At 33.0% G+C, this 7535-nt stretch overlaps 1 long non-coding RNA gene across 1 annotated transcript; it reads left to right on the top strand.

The window, feature by feature from the left end:
* The first annotated feature begins 2889 nt into the window (after nucleotides 1-2889).
* On the top strand, nucleotides 2890-7085 carry LOC141278488 (uncharacterized). Its single transcript, XR_012331246.1, has 3 exons — nucleotides 2890-2941; nucleotides 4457-4527; nucleotides 6926-7085. It is a non-coding gene; the product is annotated as an uncharacterized lncRNA (long non-coding RNA).
* Nucleotides 7086-7535: the final 450 nt, after the last annotated feature.

Below are 7535 nucleotides of genomic sequence, written 5' to 3'. Positions count from 1 at the left end.
ATATCTTCGGCATGTGAACTTTCAAAATAAACAGGCTTGCTTATCAACCTTAACACAGAAGCTGAACAGCTTCCTATTATTCACTCAGGTAATGAACCAACACAGTAGGTAGTCCTCCCCTGGGCAGAGCTAGGTTTGCATCTTAGCCTTTTTTTCCTTAAATTTTAAAATATATTAAGTCAGTTGCAATGCAGCAATATGAGCTTCTAACATATCCATAAATGAAATCTCCAGATCAGCCTCTCATAAGCAAATAAGCAGCCGTAACATCTTGTAAATTCTCCCTCTGAAATCACAGAGAAGAAACTCGATACACTCACCAATGACCCTTATCAAATAGCAACTTTGTGGAATGCTCTTTGCCTTTATAGTCTCTCTGGAGGTTACTAACTCTAATGGGAAGGCAATGTACCATTGGCTATTATTCTTGCCAGCAGGGAAAACTGAAGAAAGATGCATCCATTAATTCTGTGTTCTCATTGCAGGGTATGAGATCCCAATGGAAGTATCTTTACTTCCCTACTTCCCTTTGAAAATAATTGTAATTTTTGCTACTTATTTATAGCAGAGGGTTAGATCCCTGCTCCTAGACACTTTATGACTCTTAAATCATCATTGTGAATGATAGTTCATTATATTTTTTTCTCCCAAAGTTAATCTTACAATATTCTTTAGATATTAATTTTATGAAAAATAGAGTCCTTATCAACTTTTCCTGAAATGGCAAGGCAGATTTCATACTGTTTCTGAAATCACCATGTCTGGTAAAATGAATAATATTATGTTAAGGGGGTGAGAAGGAGAAGAGTTTTACTAAACAGTGTTTTGGGTAATAGTGGATAATAAATATGTTAAGCTTTTTGCCTCTCAAATGGAAAATTAATTAATGAGGCATCTTAGGCAATTGCAAGTAACAGAGACATGACTACATTGGAATAAACACAAAATGGTTTAATTTTCTTGTTTAATAAGAAGGCTGAGGTAGGCAGTTGGTGATAGTGGTTTTAGATGCTCAAAAATGCCAGGCTTGGGATCTTAAAAATCCTTATGTTCTTTTTCTCATAGTGTCAAAATTAATGCTAAATCCAGCCATCACAATCTATTCTAGATTGGCAGGAAAAGGAGGAAAAAACTAAGTTGACTCTCCTTAAGGAACTTTCCCTTAATCCCCATCTCAAAACTTTTCCTTGTATATTTCATGAATATTTTAATTTGGAATGGAGTTGTCACTATGTAACTGAGTGGATGCTACGCCACAAAATGTAGTTTTGTTAATAAGGAAGAAAAATAGAATGGATATTGGATAAGCAATTACAAGTCTATTCCAAAAGGACTAGATTTTTTTTACTAGATTAGAAGACACAAAATTGAATTTCTATTTTGAAATAGATAATGAGGATCATACCTAAAATGTGTTAAATATTATCTACTTGAAAATAGGTAATATTCAGGTCATAGAAATTATTTCATTTACTCTTTGTAACAGTCCTGGGAACTAGGTATGTTGCAGATACAGAGCTTGGTTTCTCTGACTCACAGTCCTGTAGGGTAATTTTTTTTTTAATATTTAAGCATTTCTTTTTTTCTTTTTTTTAACTTTTATTTTATATTGGAGTACAGTTGATTAACAATGTTGTGTTAGTTTCAGGTGTACAACAAAGTGATTCAGTTATACATATACATGTATCCATTATTTTTCAAATTCTTTTCCCAATTAGGTTGTTACAGAATATTGAGCAGAGTTCCCTGTGCTATACAGTAGGTCCTTGGGATTGACATGTACACACTGCTATATTTAAAATGGTACATTTTGTATTATTTAAAAAATAATATTTGCCTTGCTTAACAAAATAATATTTCTAAACTAAAGATTCCTGTAAGTTGTATCATTAAAATACATATGTGCTGAGGACAAAATTGCATTTTATTGTCTTTTTTCCTAGTTATGGAAACAAATTAAAGCAGATTATGAGCCCAGTTATGCTTGTATTTTTGAGCCAGTGCCACAACTGTTAACCCAACTTCAGGTCTCCAGGATCAGCTCTTTGGATGAGGGACTGTTTCTCTGTGCTAATAATTTTTCTCAATTTCACCCATAGCCCTTGGAATGTTCCTAAAATGGTCACCCTATAATTTTTACATACAGAGAACCTTTCCTAGTGGTACAGACATACATTGTCCATTGGCTGCTCAAATGTGATTCATTATAATTGAACGGTTTTTCATATGTTTCTATGTGAAATCATTTTCATCTTTTGACATTTTTAATGTAAGATTATTTATTTGTTTATTATGTATCCCTCAAATATTTTTTAAAAGTGGGGTTCAAATTATAGTAAAATTTGAATACTGTAAATATACTATTTGAAATATGGAATTGGAATAAAAATTAAATTAAAACAAACTAAAAACTTAAGTTTTATTGCCATGACAGAAATGGAACCAAATAGTCTGAAGTAAAGGAAACATAATAATTCATTGCAAAGAAGAAAAAATAGTTTTAATTTCCTTGAAGCTAATATTTAAAGATTTTTCTTATCAATTTTTATAAAAGAAAACCATTATGGGCATGTCTTCAAGAAAGATTTGACTGAAAATATGTATATAGACTCAAACAAATTACATTACTCTCTAAAATGTTCCATATGTCATGAACATGAATTGTGTACTTTTATTTGAATAGTGTATCATATTTGTGACTGGAGAATAAAATGTAACTGCCATTAAAAACTTACAAAATACCAATGAGAGTTAATATACTGATTTATAATGCTAACTTATATCTATTATTTTAATCTCTTGAAGTTGTATTATTTTTATTATTTTTTATAGATAGTCCTCTTTTCAGAACTGGTGGTAAAGAAATGTTATTTAAATAATATATTGACAGGGAGGCTTGCTATTGAAAGAAGAGGACTATGTCACAAACTACTCAAAAGAGGTAATTTTTAAAATATCATCATACTCTAATATAGATATTTTTCTATAATGTGATATTAAATCCTAGCGAGGAAAAAGAATAATACATTCTATTATGATGGGGAGGGAAGTATTTTGATATATTTGAATACTGCTATTTCATTTCAGTTTTGTATGAACAGGTTGATCCACAATATTACAATATTATCAAGCATAACTTTGAATAAAAAGGGTTTGTAGCTAAAATGTGGATTATTTATTATTATTGTACATCTATATTCAAAGTTATGTTTGTGTGTGCTGTGACTTCTCAAAATTTTTGTAATTTTTTCCTAAAAGAGTGATTTATAAGCTGACATATACACACTTCAAGGAAGGGTTTTTTTTCTTCCAATGCATTGAATATACAGTAAAATATTATAATATTTTCCCAAAGCACTTTGCAAATAAATTGTAAGCAGAAAACATTATTAAATTGGAAAAGATGTATGCCTGTGCATTAAGCTAGACCTATTATCTTTCATTTTAGAACCTTATAAACAGTTTCATATTGTAAGAGTACAAATGAATTATGCAAGTTGCACTCTTTCTGACAGGTATTCTTAAATTTAAATGTCTTATAAAGTTGCTTAAACTTTCTCTAATTATCTTCTATATACTGCCTCCTGAACAAGTATTTTTTTTCTCTTTGTATTCACTAAAGCTATCTATAGTCTCTTTGTGGATTGAGAACTGGTAGTCAAAGCACTTCATAGTCTAAGCCAGTTATTTGTTATGTGACCTTTAAAATCCATTCATCTTCCATGTATTTTGGACCCTCCATCAAATATGCATATTGATATGTTCCCATTTATAGGCAATGTTGAGTAACTATAGAAATTTATAATAGAATAATTTATTCATTTATCCATTCAGCAGTTTATTAAGCACTAATACCGAATCCCATACATCTAGTCACTGTAATACGCACGTATAAAACACTTGTCCAATGGCAAGTTAAAGCTCATGTTCACACCCAATGCAAAAAAATAGCAAAGAAGGGCTTCCCTGGTGGCGCAGTGGCTGAGAGTCCGCCTGCCGATGCAGGGAACACGGGTTCGTGCCCCGGTCCGGGAAGATCCCACATGCCGCGGAGCGGCTGGGTCCGTGAGCCATGGCCGCTGAGCCTGCGCGTCCGGAGCCTGTGCTCCGCAACGGGAGAGGCAACAACAGTGAAAGGCCCGTGTACCGCAAAAAAAAAAAACAACGAAAAAAGCAGCAAAGAAATTACAAATAAGTGAAATAGATCATCAGAGGACACAAAATGGATGCCTAATAGCTACAAACTTAAACTCATGTAATTTTAAAATAGACTACTACTCAGTGCTTCCTTTCATTGAGGATGTTTATAACATTTATATAATTTTTTATCTAACTCGTTATCTGTATTCCAAGGATTATACATCAGATTATAAACAAGCATTTGAAAGGACCTATGGAAATGGGCACATGGTATCTAAATTACAAATGATATATCTCACGTGGCTGCTGGAGTCAGTGAAGACACAGAAAGTGACAGCTGATACCCTGACAATGACAACGAGGAAGGAGTGAAGACTAAAACAGAATGTAGGTTGAAAACAATAGCATTTCTGAGGGCAATTTAGTGTATCAACAGATGTTACATTTAAACCTAATAATAACTCTAAAGAGTAAACACATATTCAGTGCTGGACTGAAATATGTGGAACACTTGAGAGATCAATTGTGTGGCTCTGGATTCAAGTTACATTCCTTCAATATGTGTATAATATTTATTTAATGGTGGCAAAAAGGAATATATGTTTTACTCAATTCAAATTACATACTTTTGTCTTATATTTTAAGTAAATACTTATTATAGTATTTGTTATGTGATTTTTTTCCCCTATGTGGGAAACATTTTTTAACCTGTAAAAAATTTAGGGAACAAAACAAATCATTACCATTAACTAGCATCATTATATGTATTCATTGGTCTTAAACTGAATTCTGATTTCAGATGACTATTTGTTAGAAGTTGTTCTCACTTTCATTAACCCAACCTACAAATTCAGTCATTCTGTTAAAAAAAAATCAGAGATATTTACCACCTTTGAATTTTTTCTTCTTTTTGATACACTGTCTGAATCTGTAGGAATTTGATCAATGTGCATTCAGTCATTAACATAGGGGTTTCTATGAGCAAATCTCAGTTGATTGGCACCAAAACACCAGTATGTTTGCAAATCCATGCCCTGGGCATCTGCCTTTCTGGCCAATTCCTTAAGCTCATTTAACATAGAATGACTCAGATAAGGAAATGTCTCCTAATGGTAAAGTACATGAGGCTCACAGTTAGACATCTAGGCATAAGCCCAGGCAGAGCAATACTTAGTAACTTGGTGACTAACATTGGAAAAGTATAAGGAATTTGTAACAAAAGGCCTTTAGGAGCTCAGTTTCTTACCTAATAAAATGAATAATAATAGTAGTATCCACTTTAGAGATAATTGTAAGACGTATATCAGATGTGAATAGAAAGTATACTTATATTCAAAAAGAAGTCAAACTATGTTCAGTATTTTCTGTGAATAAATTTGAATAGTAATGATAATATTTTAATAAATATCCTAGAATATATAATATGGTGTTTAAAGACATTTTCCTATCATTTGGAAAATTTAGAACATTTCTTTGGTTATAGTAGAATCTTAAACAAGCAATAAATTGCCTCTGTCCTTTAAAATTTTGGAAAAAAAAAACTATGTGTGCATTAAAATATATAGCACATGGAACTAAATCTTCTCAATTCTAATTGTGGAATTTAAATATTAAAAAACACATTTTATGGTCAGCTTTGATGACTGGATAAGTCTTCAAGAAGGAAATGAATCTTGAGTCAACTTCTGAAACAGAGAGTCTTAAATTTTAGTGTATAAAAGAATCAACAGGGAAGCTTGACAAGAATCAGTACTTCCTATGAGTAGGCCTGGGATATAGAGCAGAAACTGAATTTTCTAAAAGCATTACAGAAGATTCTGAAGCAGCTGAACATCTGTCCACACTTTGGGAAACACCGTTTCTAGAAGATAAGTAAAATTTACAAAGAACAATGTAATGCATGATGCACAGGAGGCAGGCATAAAATAATGTTAAACATTTTAAGTGTAATAGTAACTTAAGGGTAGAGAAAGGTTTTAATAGATGTTTCACAGCTTAGGTTGGTCAGATTTGGAGTGTCCTAAATGCCAGTCTGAGGAACTTGAACTTAATTCTGTAGCTGACGGAGAGCTACTTATTTCGTAAGGGAATTGCAAAGACTTAGTTTAAAATTAAAGATGTAGTTTAAAATTAAAGATGTAGTTTAAAATTAAATTGTTAGTACTTCTTTGTCTGAGTATGGAAGAATAAGAGTGAAGTTAGGAAGGTAAGTTAGGAAACCAGGACAATAACAAATGAAGGAATGGACTCCCGGTCTTCTTCATTGGTTAAGGGTAAAGAGAAACAAAATACATCACTGTGGTTGTAGTGGTGACCAAAATTGATAAGATTTTAGATAAAGATGTTAAAAAAACAAGAAAGAAAAACAAGGAGACAGATACCTTGAGATTTAGAGTTCAAAAATTGATTGTAGGGCTTCCCTGGTGGCACAGTGGAGCCTGCGCGTCTGGAGCCTGTGCTCCACAATGGGAGAGGCCACAACAGTGAGAGGCCCGCATACAGCAAAAAAAAAAAAAAAAAAAAAAAAAATTGATTGTATTGCTTATCAGAGGAAAAATATGAGCCCAGTTACATGAAGAAGATGGTTGTTTTAGACATATTTTTATTTCCAAGTGGAGTAATGTAGTAAGAATTATGAGATGCACTTTTATAGTTTAGAAATTGATTAGGATTAAAAACAGGGTTAAAAGTAATTTCCATAAAATAATAATTAAAAATCAAGATGAAACGTTGGTTTTAAATGCATAAATTGACTTCAACTTTATATCTATCTTTTATGCTTCAGATTAATCTTGTTTTCCCTGTGAAAAGCAGTCTATCTGTTAGAGAGAGAGAAGAAGAGAGAGAAGACAAATCTTTACCTTTCCCCACCTACTGTGGAGCACTGTGCTCCCAAGAAGGAATCTTGTCTCCACACCAACCTGGAAGCCCATAGGCAGCCAAGTAGAGCCCTGGAATAAACTAGCCATAGTCACTGAGTGCTGGATGTCACATACATCTGCTGTTTATGAATGCTTAGCTTCCACTCACCCAACTTCTGAAACCAGTACCATTTTTACTCTGGAAAAACATCCCTCTCTGAGTTTCAGTCCATGAGACTTCAATCTACCAGATACCTCTGCTCAACTTGTTCACACATAACTCAGGCCAGACCAATTAATGCAATCTATTTTTCAGTCACAATGACTAATCCAACAAAAAATACTCTCTTAAGACCCTAGAAGAGAATCCATTCCACGCTTCATTCAGCTTCTGAAAACTGCCAGCATTCTGTGGCTTGTGGCTGCCTCACTCTAATCCCTGCCTCTGTGGTCTCATTGCCTCCTTTTCCACTTATATTTCCCTCTACCTCCCTCTTATAAGGATATTTATGAATTCATTTAGGACCCATCTAC

Source organism: Tursiops truncatus, chromosome 4, assembly GCF_011762595.2.
Source record: "Tursiops truncatus isolate mTurTru1 chromosome 4, mTurTru1.mat.Y, whole genome shotgun sequence".
Taxonomy (NCBI): Eukaryota; Metazoa; Chordata; class Mammalia; order Artiodactyla; family Delphinidae; genus Tursiops; species Tursiops truncatus.
This window is presented reverse-complemented; position numbering and strand designations above follow the sequence as displayed.